We start from the raw sequence: 15,532 nt of genomic DNA on the forward strand, positions 1-15,532 counted from the left end.
GTATTCAGCAGGATGTCTTGAACTTTGGGTGAGCTCTCTTAATGTTTACCGAAGGAAGAAAGAAGGGGAAAACTTTAGTCAAACCACCAGGGAAGCCAGCAACTCGTTAGTAATCCAGCTGTGGAGTTTGCACATCTACTTTTGTTCCTGAATAGCATCCCAATTTTTTAAAGAATAGATTTCAAGTGAGAGAATGTCATAGTCACATTAGTTCTGAACGAGCCACAGTGTGTCCCTGATTTAACTATGTTATGTGAAAATCTAGGTAGTGATGTAAGAATATACCCCTTTTGGGTAATTTGCTTTTTTTTTTTTTTTTTTTTTTTTTTAATTTAACCTTTGTGTGAGCTGAAACCATCTCCTCAGTAAAGCAGTATTATCTGGTGAAGACCCTAATGAACACTGGCAGAAATTCATGTTTTTCTTTTAACTGCATTGAAGAAAAATAGTATGTTACTTGCACAGATATGTTTCTAATTATAGCTTTTGCATTATAGTGTTTTAGTTGTCTTCTTAAATGCAGTATTTGACATTCTGCCAGGAACTTCTCAGTGATTTCTTCATTGAGCAGAGGACTTTTAGGCATCAATTACATTTCCTAAAACCGCACATTTTAACAACATTAGAATCCACTCTTTTTAACCAGAGTCACGTTGTGGCTTATACTCCTCCTTTCCCAGGACACATCAGCCCCTGTGCATGAATGCAGAGGCCAAGGTAGGGAAAGCTTGAGCAGCCATTTGTAAGGCTCACTTCTCCTTTTTAAGCTCTAAGACCTTGGAGATATTGTGATGATATAGCTGTTTGTCTGTGTGGGAGGAAATAGGATTAAATGAAATGAAACCATACTAGAATCACTCAACTCCACATTTTTATAGTATGCATAATCTGCTTTTATTTGGAAGTCATGAAAGATGTTCTTTATTTCTTGCTTTACAAAAATAGCTGCCTCTGGGTGTTGATAATACTAGTTTAAATTCTTCAAAAGAATTCATGAATTCTAACTGCTTTGATAATTCTGCAGCTATTTTTAAGTTTGTGTTTTTGCTGAGAAAATTATACAGTGTGGAGTAAATTTTAAGTGCAATTATGTATCACCAAAGGAAACTTTTGAGGTAATAGCATAAATGGACTTGTGGGACAACCTCTAGATAATATGGCCCAGCTGATTCCATAACATATGCATCTGGTCTTACATGCTTTGACACATCTTCATTTATCTCATTAAACTTATTCTGACACACTTTTAATGTACTAGATTTTCTAATTTCTTTGGTTGGTGAAAATCAGTATTGTATCCTTTGAGGGGAGCTAATGCTATCCCTGTTTTGGTCTCCTGTAGCTCTTATGTGTACCCTGCATTTTCCTGGGCGGCAGAAGGGCAGTTTGTCATCGTTGATTGTGACTGGGATAAGTTGTCAATGCTGAGATTGCATCCACTGTCCTGAAGTAGAAAGTTGTTCTTAGATCACTGACAGAGATAGGCCACAAAGTCTGTGTGATTTTAGTTTAGCTCTACATCCCAGGTAAGTCACTGCTACCTGGTCAATTGCTAGGCCTTCCAGATGTGTCTCCCACTCCTTCTGGATGAACCGTTTTCTCCCAACCTTACTATGTATGTCTAGTTAAGATGTATGTGGTAAAAACTCTAGAACCTCCCTATATTTGAGCAGACTCTTTTGCACATGGTAGGAAAAGGGATAAGTGGGAGTTTTGTTCTGATCAAGATCTTCTTATCTAATAAATCATGGCTATGATCAACAGTAGATCAGGAAAGCCAAAGTCTTTCTATAAGCCTCCAAAATCACTGAACCTAGTAAATGCATTGCAAAGCCGATTAAAAGAGAACTGATGTAAGATACGCATTGATCATGCAGTAGACCTCATTATGCAACACATAATACATAACATACACAAACAACCATGCTATATAACACTTATATCTCTATTATACAAATAAGTTTGCTCTAATAAGCATTAATTCAACATTTAATAATAAATTCTTGTATTTGCCTTTGTAGAATCCTAAGGAACTTTTGGGGATTGATTTGTTTTTTCGCATATCTCAAAAGTCTTTTTCTGGGAAAACAGGGCTGATACCTGTTTTTTTCCTGTCAATAAATTTCCCTGCAGCAAAGACAATAAGGATCATGCCCTTGACCTTAGCGTGTCCATTCTTCAGAAGTAGCCATTTTAGCATGTAAACAGATGGAGGCCCCACAAGGAATTTCATAACATAAGTTTGAAGACCAGACTTTTCTTGGCTCTTATTTTCTCAGTTTTGTGCCTTTCCCTAAAAACAAACAAACAAACCAAAACCCCACAAAACAAAACAAAAAACCTTCTTAAACAAATCAGAATTAGGTACAAATTTGAAGGAAACCAGAAATCACAAATGTCAAATGATCGTGTTTCAGTGGTGCGTTGGACTTGCAGAGGGAGAGAACATGCCTTGGGATATAAAAATGAGTTGGGGAAAGGGGAAGGGGGAGCAAGGTTGGAGATAATTGGGTGGGGGACTCGGGGTACTAATGCAATTTGTGGTAAGGTGCATGCTGCCTGTATGGATCTAGCCTTCACATCTTGGGCATGAGGGGTGGCAATCAGCTTTGTATCTCATGAATATTCATAACCAGTAAAATAAATTAATAAATAAAAGTAGGGGTTCATGGGAGAGTATCTGTTAACAATGCAACATATAATGCTAATTGCATTTGCTATCATTAAACAATTCTTACATTTAAAAAAATGGTTGTAATGGTCAAAGATGGTATGAAATGAGGAAAGTTTTGTTTCTTTGCTTTGAGGATCCAAAGACTGTTTATGGTGTCCTTCTATGGATCCAGACATCTGCCTACTCTTCATTTACTCAGCTTTTTATTTTTAATCATTTTATGGTACCCAGTCTAGGTTCTTTTTATTGTTTTCTTTTTTTTTTTAATTGACAAGCAATAATTGTGTATATTGATGGGATACAATGTGAAGGTTTCATCAATGTATACATTATAGATTCAATCAAGCTAATTAACATAACCAACACCTGACCTCTCTTTTCTAAAAAATATTATTGAAACATATTGATAGTACATGCTTATGGGGTACAGAGTTATATATCGGTACATTTATACAATGTGTGATGATCCATTGAGCACAATCAGCATATTCATATTTGCAAAACCCAGTACTTTCTTGGTGATATGCTCATTTGATCTCCTCCTTTCTAGTCGTTTGGTTGCATGAAGTAAATCATTGTTAATTGCAGATTCCTGGGTCGACTGTACACCAATAGGAATTATTTTTCCTATCTAGCTATAATTTCGTGTCCATTGACCAGCCTCTTACCATCTCCTCTCCCCCTCCCCCTCATGCCTCTGGTAACCCCACTTCTTCTCTCTCCTTTTAAAAGTTCAACTTATTATTATTATTTATTTGTTTTGTTCTCTGTTTTACCTCCCACTCATGAGTGAGGACGTGGTATTTCTCTTTCTGTGCCTGGCTTATTTTGCTTAAAATTATTTACTCCAAGCTCATCTATGTTGCTGCAAATGGCAGAATTTCACTCTTTTTAGTGGCAGACTAGTATTCCATGGTGTATTTATAACACATTTTCCTTATCTATTCACCTGACAATGGACATTTAGGTTGGTTCCATGTCTTGGCTATTGTGAACAGAGCTGTGATGAACATGGGAGTGCAGGTATCCCTTCAACATGATGACTTCCATTGCTTTGGACATATACCTAGAAGTGGGATTGCTGGATTGTATGGTAGTTCTATCTGAAGTGACCTTTCTTAATCCCAACTAATGAAGCGAGTCACCTTTCACCTCTTCTTAATGTGTTGCCCCTCTCCCCATTGCATTTCCCTCACCAACAGGGTACAGCCCTATTATAGAATCCATTCAGTGTTTGGGTATCGATTATACACTGTTGAAGAAACAATTAGCCATTGAAGAAAGGGGGTGTGAAGAGTGCTGAAAAGTGGTAACTTGTGATTAGAGGTGCTTCTTTCTATCCTGTTGAGAGGCTACTCAGTTCAAGTGCACTGTTAAGGAATACAATAGAAATAATATACATCACTCTTGCCCTTCAGAAGCTCACAATCTATTAGGAGGGATAAGAGAAATATAGAAAGAATTGCAGTGAAACAAGTAACAGGGCTCTTCCCCACAGCATGTTTATGGACTCTGGATAAATTGGATGAAGGCATGAGCATGCTGATTGGGCTCATGCTCTCAGAGATGGCGTTTTTCATGTTGGTTGCAGTGGTGATTACGTTTTGTAACTTTACCATTTGGAAATTCCTGACTACATTTCATCTTGGCATCAGGTAATCATTTTACATGTACTCACACCAGAAATTCCCATGTTCAATCAATTCTTTGTGTAGTATATATTTAGCCCTATCTTGATCATGACTGGAACTGCTTTTGTCACTTTGGTTTTCAAATCATTGTGACGCTGATACATTTCAGTTGCTTTGTCTGTGCTTAATTATGATATTCAGTTACAGAAAAATGTTTCCGTTTTTTTCCAGTCCACCTTAATCAGAGCTTTGGGTCTGACCTCCTAGCTCTGGATCATGTTGTATTTGCTCCTCAACAAAATAGCAGAGTGTTCCCTGTTCTAGTTACACTAAATCACAAACCGATGAGGGGTGACAGATTCTGCAGTATGTTGGAATTGCATGTTGTTAGATTTTGCCTGTATAGGGCAAACTTTGACAGAAAAAACAAAAAAAAGAGGAGGTCACTGCATATGTTCAGATACCCTGAAATGAGATCACAGCACCAAAGTGACAGCATCTTATTCTTCAGGCAAGGGAAGTATGTAGAATTTTTAAATAACAAAATCCAAAATATCCAAACATCATTAAAAGTATACAGTAAAATACCCAATGTTTATGTGTCTATCTATCTGCTTCTGTCTACCAAGCCGCTATGAGATGTTTCCTAACATTGCTTGGAACACCCAAATACCTTTCCTGAAACAAACATGCTGTTGGCCATCTGAGCCCTTTGCTCCTTCAAAGAAAATCAGTGAAGTGGAACAGCTGAAGTTGAAATATCGGCTAGTTTTAATGTTTACAATTGGGGATTATTTACGACCTTAATGGACTGGCCTTGGCCCAGCAAATCATTTAAAGAAAGTGGGCCTGCATCATGGAGGAGCAGTGTCGGATAGGGGACTAGAATATACTAGGCTTCAGAATATAACAGCCTACATTTACATCCAGGAGCTGTCTCATTCTAGTTTTGAAAGAAGATATTTTACCATCCCGAGTCTCATTTTCATTATCTGCAAAATGGGAATAATAATAGTGCCTACTTTAGAGGATTAGTTAGGATCACATGAAGTAAACCATGTGAAGTGTTTACATGCACAAGAGATTAGATGTGCTCTACACGAGCTATCATCTAAATAGACCTGTCTTGGCAGAAAAACGGAGGTTGCTAAGTTTGGCAGAAGGTAAGAACAATTAGCAAATTAGTACTGCAAGCCTCTCTCCTCATTGTACTGTGTACTTTGAACTGGAATGACGTCATATGAAAGAGATAACTGTACTTTCCTCTTTGCTGTTGAAATATGAGAATTCTGAATGCTATGCTTTTGAGATTTGAACATTTTGTTTGATAGTGATTATTTGTATCCTTTATAATCACAAATAGTCAACTTATTTATTTGAAACAAAAAAGAAGACAGTTCAAGAATTGATGATTTCTTGCTGATATCTCAATATTAGTACATTTTAGTGAGTCTTCATTCATCATGTCTGAACAGTATAGAAACCTGCCTAGGTATGATGACTAAAAATATAGTTTAGAATTTTAAAAATAAAATAAATGAGACAGATGCTTTGCAGCAAAAGCATTCTAACTCTCTGGATAATTAGATTTAGATGGTACAGACAGCATTTTGAGGGCTCATATGGCAGCTTAAGCACAATGTGTGTTCTCAAAAGTTATGTTTCAGATAGCAACCAGCATGGATAAAGCTGAGAGAAGTAAATGTGAAGAGTAAATGATAAGTGGATAACTTGATTTCCCAAGTCATTACATTTGACGTGTTGACCCCGGTCAGGGTGGGAGATCAGAAATGTCAGGGAACAACCACATGACATGAGCACGTGGAGTCCAACGAAAGGGTCAGAAGACCTGAATTCTTATCCCCCAAAGAGGAAAATAATCTTAGAAAGTCAAATTTTAAAATCATATTCAATTTAATATGATTTAATCATATTCAGTTTTATATTCGATTCTGATATATTTAGGAAAATTTGAGTTCTATAATAATCCTGCCTCAGGGTATAACTTTCTGGTTGTGGCTAGTACTACATTAATGTTTCATTTGGTTTAGAGCTGGGATTTACAAACTACAGATGCCTGTTTTTGTAAATAAAGTTTTATCAGCACACAACCATGCCCATTCATTTACATATTGTCTGTGGTTGCTTTTGTGCTACAAAAGTAGACTTAAGTAGTTGTGACAGAGACCATATGGCCCAAAAAGCTGAAAAAATATATGCTCTCTGGTCCTTTAGAGGAAAAGTTTAATGACTCCTATTCTACAGAAACAAGAAAAATGTTATCATACACACACACACACACACACGCACTTATACATACCTACATATAAATTTTAGAGTAACATACATATTAATTAGAAAATGCTAGTAGTTGGCTCTCAGTAGGTGCCCAATCAATGAGAGTCAATAGTATTAAAAATAGTCTGCATTTAAAAAAAAATCCTAGATGAGATTTTCAAAAAATGTTGTTGACCAGCAAGAACTATTTTATAAAGTAACTGAGAAGGGACAACCTTGTTCATTTTTGGTAAAATGAGAACTGATCCCAACCTTTACCATTTGCCCAATTTGAACACAGCCATTGACTAATAAGACTTAAAAACCCTTGAAAGCCATTTTTTAAAAATCGTTCATTCTTGCTTTTGTGCTTATTCTTCATAATTATTTTAAAATTTAAACTTTCATGCATCTCGATACTTTCTAAGCTGGGAAAGGAGGCAACTATATCAGAAAATAAAAGTGTTTCACAGTAACTGTAGTTCTGTTAAAACATGCAGTGTCCTAAATGTTATGCCAGAGCTCATTCTGAGTAGATTCATATATTTAGATGACATTGATAGCTATCTGAGTAATCTATTTTAGATTTGCCCTGTATTATTAAAAAGCACATATTTACATTATTTAACACAATCTATGTAGAGCAAAGCCTCATGGTGAACCATCAGATTGACCCCAGTGTATTATATTTGAGCAAAGGGCCACATAGGTTAAGGGGCAGACTACAAGGAAGCAGAGTATGAGGCATTTGAGAGTAGTGTATAGGATAGGACTTTCCAAGGACAAATGTTAGCCTGGGTACTTTCAGGGAATAATTTCACTGCCAGTCTAAATGTCAGGTTCTTTGAAACAGCATTATTCTTAAGACATAGAGTCGTTCCTCAAATATTCGGCAGCTGTATTTGTGATTTTACTTGTTTGGTTTTGGGGGTAATCTTTTGGCAGACATTTTCAATAACTTAGGTTAGTAGAATTGAGAGAAGTTGATTGTGGAAAATTGGGAAACTGCAGAGAAGTGTAAAGACTAGAATGAAAATTACTCATAATCTCACCAACCATCAATAACCACTGTAAATATGTGAGTGATATCTGTCTCTCTTTCTGATTACTTATCTCTCCCAAACAGAATCACACTGTGTATACATACAGTTTTCTGTCATGCTTTTTTGATTATTCTTACTTATCATTAATTTTTAAAACTTTATTTTAAGGCCTCATACTATAATATTATGGAACATGATTATATCATATTTGATTTAACTATTTCCTTTTGTTGAACGTTTAGACTGTTTCCATTCTTTGGCATTGTAAAACAGAACTGCAATAAACAGCATTTTGCATGAATCATTTTATACATGTCTGTTATTTTTCTTTTTAATTTTTGTATTTTTTGCCTTAGGACAAAATCCTAGAAGTAGAATTATGGGATCAGAGGATGTGGACATATTTGAAACCATTGATGTTTCCAAACTGTCCTCCAGAAAGGCAGTGCCATTGCGCCAAAATTCTAGGAGGATGAGATAGTACTAATATTACCTCCCCCTCCTTCACAGCACTGAGTAACATAATTTTGAAGTTTTGCTTTTTGAAAATTTAAATGTGTCATTTTGAAATGTCTGTTGCAAAATATTTTCCCCTTACCTCTCTATTGGCTATTGTTGAGGCATCTGGAGATGCTACTAAGCATAAGGCTGATTCTTTGCCCTTCGGGAGGCTTTCATGGGAACAATGTTTCTCAAAAGTATGACAACAGTTTCTCTTTTTATTTTTGCTGCCTGAAGCCCAGGCCCAGGCCATATAGTTTCAGCCCCTGCTGCCAGGGAAAGAAAGTACGAACGTTTTAGGTAGGAAGATCAATTGTGCCACATTTTCAAGACTAAACTAAGCAGTCTAGGCAAACAACTGTTGGTCATTCTATTTTGCTTTGTGTCACCAAGACATAAGACTTGAGTCCTGAAAACGTCAGACATTGGTTTTGTAATTTGAGGAAGTCTTTACAGAAAGCTACATTTCTGCAAAAAAGTCATTCATTTGGTTCATATGATCCTGGAAAATATTCACAAAATTACATACCATCCTACTTTTGGAACTTTGAGAAAGTTTTTTTACTGTACTTAATTATTTGCATGAATTTATGAGTTCTGGAGAATATTTTATTTCTTCAGAACTATTAAAAAAAGCCGCATTTAAACCCAAACCAGAAAGAATGAAGGGTTTTGCTTCCCAAGAAATATTGCGAAATGAGTTCAAGGATTGTTACTGAGATAACAAGGTGTAAATGCAGCATTTCAATGAGGGCACAATGTATTCAGAGAAGCAAAGTGGTTCTGAAAGTGACATTTTCTGACATAGTTCTCTCAAGTGACATTATTGTAGCCATTGAATGTGCTGTGCAAGGACAGTGTTGATTCCAAGTCAAAGTGGGAGAAATAGGGGGTCGAGGCATTTTTTATTGTGTGTTGAGGAGGAGAGGATCATCACGTTATCCCAGGGCTAGTTTTGTTAATGGAAATGCCTCTGATTCTCCCTATATCCATCACAAATAGATTCGGATAGCTTCAGAAACATCGATCTTGTATCTCACTCCCTTTACCCACATACTTTGATTATGAAAAACCCAAGCCACACTCAACCTGAGATGAGAAATCATTGTCCCACCAAGTAAATTCAGTAATTTCATCAACTTCTTAGGCACATTGTGAAAGAAACTGTGAAGTAACTGACTAAAGGCAGTTGCAGTGCTCCCAAGTATTTATTTAAAAAGGTTTTCTCAACAGTTTTGCTCTCAGCCACAGATAGAGTAGAGAGCAGAAAATTCACCTGGAGGAGTTTATTCATTTTTCTAACAAACATATCTGCCCCAAAGCCATTTTTCTCCTTTTCATAAGAATAAATGATGTTTTAAAGTTAAAAACAAAGCATTGAAGCTAAGCCGTTTGTTATTTTCTTTGTTGTAATGTACCATAGTTGGAATTTTCATCAGGTTAGAAAAATAATTCACTTCCAAGCTACGACCTAATATGCCAGGTTTAATAACCAAGCTGCAAACCCACCCAAATCAGGATTTAGAGTGGAAACAGTGAGAAACCCCTTGAAGTATGTGAAGCAGCATTGAATAGACCTGCTTAAAAAGCCAGAGTGGAGTTTTCTATGGGCCTCCTTTCAAGGGACTATAATTCCTGCTGTACTACCTGATTACAGAAAGCGGTGTACGAGACGAATAAGAGATGTCACCTTTCTTCTTTCTTTTCTGATAGAATTCACAAAAAATTTCCTCAAGCTTTCAGCAGTGTCTCTCTTAGTGGCTCCTCAGGAAGAAAGATGGCCTTCAGGCATTGTCAAATATCTGCAGGGAAAGGGGCTTTTTAAAAATTGTAGTGCTAACTGCATGCTTACAACTGGACTGACTTAATGGACTACGAGACAATGAAAGGGCAAGCTGTTAATGTTACTGACAGGAAGCAAAATCATTGAAAATAAATTGGAAATTTTCCATGTGTAAAAGAGTGAAATTCTCTGAAATGTAGAAGTGCATGCCTATTTGAACACTTACAGCATCTTCAACATGCCTTAAGTGAGTCATTGTTGGATAGTTTGTCAATAGAGTAAATATATATGTACCTTTTATAAAAATATGTAATCATTTCTTCAGAATATAAATACATAAAATGTAAAAGTATTCCTGTGTTAACCTGACCTTCAGTGCCAAGTCAACAATTAGAACACAAACACTTCTATTTGCTACTAGAAGGTTTAAGTACAACTCTTCTACATAGGGCTCTTTCCATGTCACCTCATCTATCTGTGTGCCCTTAAAAGGAATATGTGAAGAAAGCATAGTCTTACATTTAAGAACACTGTTTCTATGTGTTCTGGACTTAGTGTCCTTATACGTAAAATGAATTTTATATCTTCCCACTACTTCATGGATTTGTAAGGACAATTGAGAGCAACAATGTATTGGCTAGACAAAAGTGTGGATAGTTATAACTCTTACCACAGTTGAAATATTTAGCTATTTGCAAACATTTAGTGTATTTACTATTTTTAATTAGTTTAAACTATTATTTTGAACTATTTGTTACTTTACAGGAAGAAGAGATTGAGGAAAAAAGTCATTGTGCTTATAATTTAGTTTAGTCTTGTATGTATATATGGGTGGGTGTCACATAAAAACACATAATTATATTTTTTAAAAAGTGGATGATTCTGATGGCCATTCAACTCTCCTTTAAAATTTAAAAAAAAAAAAAATCAAAGGCTGCTCTATTCTTTTCCCAGTTGAAAGCATTCACAAGGAAGTCTACCTCCATTTCCTGTTCAGTTCAAGCCACGATATTGGGTCAACTCTCTATGATTAACTAGTTCTTTAGACTGCAAACTCATTCATTTATTTATTCAACATATGTTTACGTAGTCCTAACTCTATGCCACGCATGATGCTAGGTACTGGTAATATAGTAGTGAACACAGCAGACACCGTCGCTGTCCTAGTGGAATGTGAGCAAAACACCTGTGTCTTCTGTTGTGGTCATCCCAATGCCTAGCATAGTGTCTGCTGCATAGCAGATGTTAGTGAGGTTTGTCGATGTGTGATGAATATTGAGTGGATTAGTATATGACTGAGAAGGTGAGTGGTAATATTTCACTGCAAGTTTGGACTTTGTTAACTCCAAGCACTTTCTTTCTCTGCCAATAATTAACCTCACTATACTACTTCTTATACTATCATGATACTGCTTAGGCTGGATCCATCACACCATGTAGCATCCCATTATAAAAATCTAGAAGGGCATGTTCTCTCAAGTCTCTGTCTGAGGAAAAGAATCTAGTTGGCTCATTCTAATTTCATGCACTCTCTGTATCTCAAAACCTCTCAGGAGCCCCTCTTTGCTCTGGTGGCTGGGAAACCGGGCACTCCCTTTGTGACCCACATGGGCTAAGTATCCAGACATTTTGAGAAAGCACTTGGGCTACCATCTTTATTTCTTCTATTTTTTTATATCATTGTATTGTGTTTATCTCCACAAGCTGACTCACATCTATTTTATGACAGAAGAGGATCAAACATATAAAATATGAAATAAAATTGCATATGGCACGAGGTCGCTGACCTTGCACAGCCCAGGCTGATGAGGCTTTTTTTGGATATCTAACTTATGGAACTTTTTGCGCATTTTGCTGAATACTTTATATTTTAAAATTAGTGTACCATTTCCCGTCTCAAACTAACAAATATTGATTTTAAAAATTATTTTTTAGTGTTGAGAATCTCAAAGCATTTTATATGCTAAAAGCAACTAGACTTGATCATATTTTTCTAGTGAAAACTTTCCCAGTACTTAGTATTGTGTTGGGCATTCAGAAAATGTTTGCTGAATTGAATTATACTCCATATTTTACCACCTGGGCTTTTCAAGTAGAGTAAAAGCCACAACCCAAAATCTTAGTCTGTGAGATATGTGTAGAACATGTTAATTAAATGTCAAACCTAAGATTGGCTTTCAGCAGTCAGTTCTGGAACCAGTATTTATTTTAGGATACCATATCCTAAACACTTTCTACTTCGAGTGAACAAGAGAAGATTACTACAGGTTTAATTTGTTAATTTCCATTTCTTTTTATCTGATTATTTTTATGAAATAGCCTGGTAGGAAATTAGTAAGAGAAATTGAGGGTGAACACAAGGATGCTAAGATTCTCGGCCTCCAGAAAGGAAGCTTCGATTCCCAACTGATTAATTTTTACTTTTACCACTGCCTTTATAGTGATGTCAGTTGTAAGCGTAGCATGCAAGGTGGCACCCAATAAAGGAATTTGCTCGGGGAATAAACTATCAATGATAATGTTTTCCTGGTAGCAGAGGGAGTAATTAGAGCAATAACTTTTAGAGACTTCATTTTAGAAAAGTTCACACTTTAATATTCAAATAATAATTACATTAATCTGTAGATTAGTCAGCTGAAATATTAAATTCTTTGGCGCAGTCTTAATGAAAAATGTCATAATGGTGCCAAAAAGAAATCTTGTGGTCGCCTTTTAAAAACCAAAAAAATTGTCCATTGTTGTAATAAAATACAGATGTGACTTAGAAAGAAACTTGCATAGTGAGCAGATATTGAATATATAATTAGAACAAAGAGGGCTTAAATCAAATTAATCTTCATCTGACAGGAACAGTTACATTTACATCATTGAGTACAAAGTTATAGCCAAAATTGGAATTAGAAACAGATAATTAAGATAAGAGAGGACACTTATGCTGACTTTTCTCATGCATAATTGGAAAGCATACAAAATGCAATGCTTGTTCTAATTAAAATTAGCACTAAAAGATGCCAGTTTTGATGAATTCTGGGTTTTGTGATAAAATAAGTTGTTTAAATAATTAAACTATGGACATGCAAATGTGTTCAACTGTTCATTCAGGATCAGAACCAGAAGCAAGTTTAGGAACACAACTTTAAAAGTATCAGTGATGTGAATGATATTAATTTCTTTTGTCAATGGCATATTGTAATCTTGTTGGCTTTGTTTTGTTTCTATTTTTTTCTAAGAATCTGTTATTCTAAAAATCTGCCATTCATTTCTTTCTGCAATGTCTATTTTTGCATGTGTACTTACATGCATGCATTCCTTACAAAAACACAGGATCCAGTTGTTCACTTAGCATCTGCAAAAGGAATGTTTGTGGCAGTTTCAGAAATGCAGATGTCAACAGACCTTGTGATACAATCCTGTTATTTCACCTTGGAGTTCAGATTTGCTATTTCTGAGTGATTATACTCAAAGGGAAAATTTGGTTCCCATTAACAGATAATTTTGAAATATTTCTCTCTGAATTCCTTACTAGAATCAGTCTTTTTGACTGGGTGATATTTCCTGAAATTCTGACAGTTGAGAGAAGCACGGTAAGGTGTTTTCCAGCATTCTGGGGCTTCTAATGGGGCCTCAGAAGTCATTGCTGCATGGTAGGTGCTTCAACACTCTATTCTTTGCCTGTCCTGATCTGTCGTCCTGGTACTCTTTTCTTATTTTCTTTTTCCCTATTTCTTCTTTCAAGGCAAAGCTTTCCATCTCTTCCGTAGCAGCAGTGTGTCTAGCTGTTTAACTAACTCTCCAAGGGCTCTTGGGGGTAATTTCATTCATTTTTTTTTTTTTTTTTAGCAGCTTAAAACAACAAATATTTATTACCTCAAACAGGTTCTGAGGGTTACAAATCTGGAAGCAGCTTAGCTGGGTGTTTCTGGCCCAGAGTCCGTCAAGATGTTGCGGTCAGGCTGCTGCCAGGCTTAACTGGGACTGGAACATCTGCTTCTACGATTGGTGGCTCCCTCACATAGCTTTTGGTAGGAGGCCTCAGTTCCTTGCTCTCTGTTATCAGAAACTTCAGTTTCTTGTTACATAGACGTCTCCACAGGACTGCCTGATTGTTCTAACAATTGGCTTAATAAGCTGTTTTGCCCAAGAGCAAGTGATCCAAAAAAGAGAGAAAGCCTAGTAAGGAAACCACAGTACCTTTCATAACCTGGGTTTGAAGGTCGTGTCCTGTCACTTATAACACATTGAATTCATTAGAAGTTAGTCAGTAAGTCCAGCCAATGCTCAAGATGGGTGGGGAGAAGAGGAGATTAAGCTTCATCTTTTGAAAGGAGGAATATCAAAAAATTTGAGAACATAGTTCAAAACCAGCAAAGATGGTAATTACTTGGCTTGAGTCAGGGTTGGAGTGATGAGTTTCAAACTATACCTACAAATCCTTTTTTCAGCTCCACACTTTATCCCTACTTTTTTTTTTTTTTTGCTTTTATTATTACTATTTCTTTTTATTGAAACGATTGTACACATTTATTGGATACCACACTGAATATCAATATCTGTGTGCAATATGTGATGCTCAAGTTGGGATAATTAGTATATTCAACACTACACAATTTTTTGTGGCCCTTTACTGATTTCTCTCTAACCCCTACTTCACCTCCCCCTTTCCCAACGCTGGTCACCTCAGATCTGTTCTCTTCTTTTGAAAATTCAATGTATTATTGTGATTGTTGTGTCTTTCTTTCTTTTTTTTTCTTTCTTTATGTATTATTTTTAGCTCTCACTTATAACTGAGAACTCGTGGTATTTATCTTTCTGTGCATGACATATTTCACTAAACAATTTTCTCCAAGCTCCAGCATGCTGTTGCAAATGGGAGAATTTCATTCTTTTTTATGACAGAGTAGTATTCCATTGTATATATATACCACATTTTCCTTATCTATTCACCTGACAATGGACATTTACGTTGGTTCCATGCCTTGGCTATTATGAACAGAGCTGCGATGAACATGGGAGTGCAGGTATCCCTTCGACATGATGATTTCCATTACTTTGTGTATATACCTAGTAGTGGGATTGCTAGATCATATGGTAGCTCTATCTGTAGTTGTTTGAGGAAACTTCATACTGTTTTCCACAATGGCTGCACTAATTTACAGTCCAATCAACAGTGTAAGAAAATTCCCCTTTCCAGGCATCCTCGCCAGCCTGTGTTATTCTCTGTCTTTTTGATAATGGCCAGTCTAACTGGGGTGAGATGATATCTCAGTGTGGTTTTGATTTGTATTTCCCCAATGTTTAGTGGTGTTGAGTTCATGTGTCTATTTGCCATTTGTTTTTTTTTTTTTCATTTTTTTTTAAATTTTATTTTGTCGATATACATTGTAGCTGATTATTGCTCCCCATCACCAAAACCTCCCTCCCTTCTCCCTCCCCCCCTCCCCCCCAACAATGTCCTTTCTGTTTGCTTGTTGTATCAACTTCAAACAATTGTGGTTGTTATATCTTCTTCCCCCCCCCCCCCGGTTTGTGTGTGTGTGTGTGTGAATTTATATATTAATTTTTAGCTCCCACCAATAAGTGAGAACATGTGGTATTTCTCTTTCTGTGCCTGACTTGTTTCACT

General features: G+C 36.2%; 1 protein-coding gene across 1 annotated transcript in view; it reads left to right on the forward strand.

The window, feature by feature from the left end:
• AFF2 (ALF transcription elongation factor 2) overlaps positions 1–15,532 on the forward strand; it is a 369,137-nt gene that overhangs the window by 119,762 nt on the left and 233,843 nt on the right. The gene's annotated exons all lie outside the window — the stretch shown is intronic.

The sequence above is a fragment of the Cynocephalus volans genome, chromosome X (assembly GCF_027409185.1).
Source record: "Cynocephalus volans isolate mCynVol1 chromosome X, mCynVol1.pri, whole genome shotgun sequence".
In the NCBI taxonomy this organism is placed as follows: domain Eukaryota; kingdom Metazoa; phylum Chordata; class Mammalia; order Dermoptera; family Cynocephalidae; genus Cynocephalus; species Cynocephalus volans.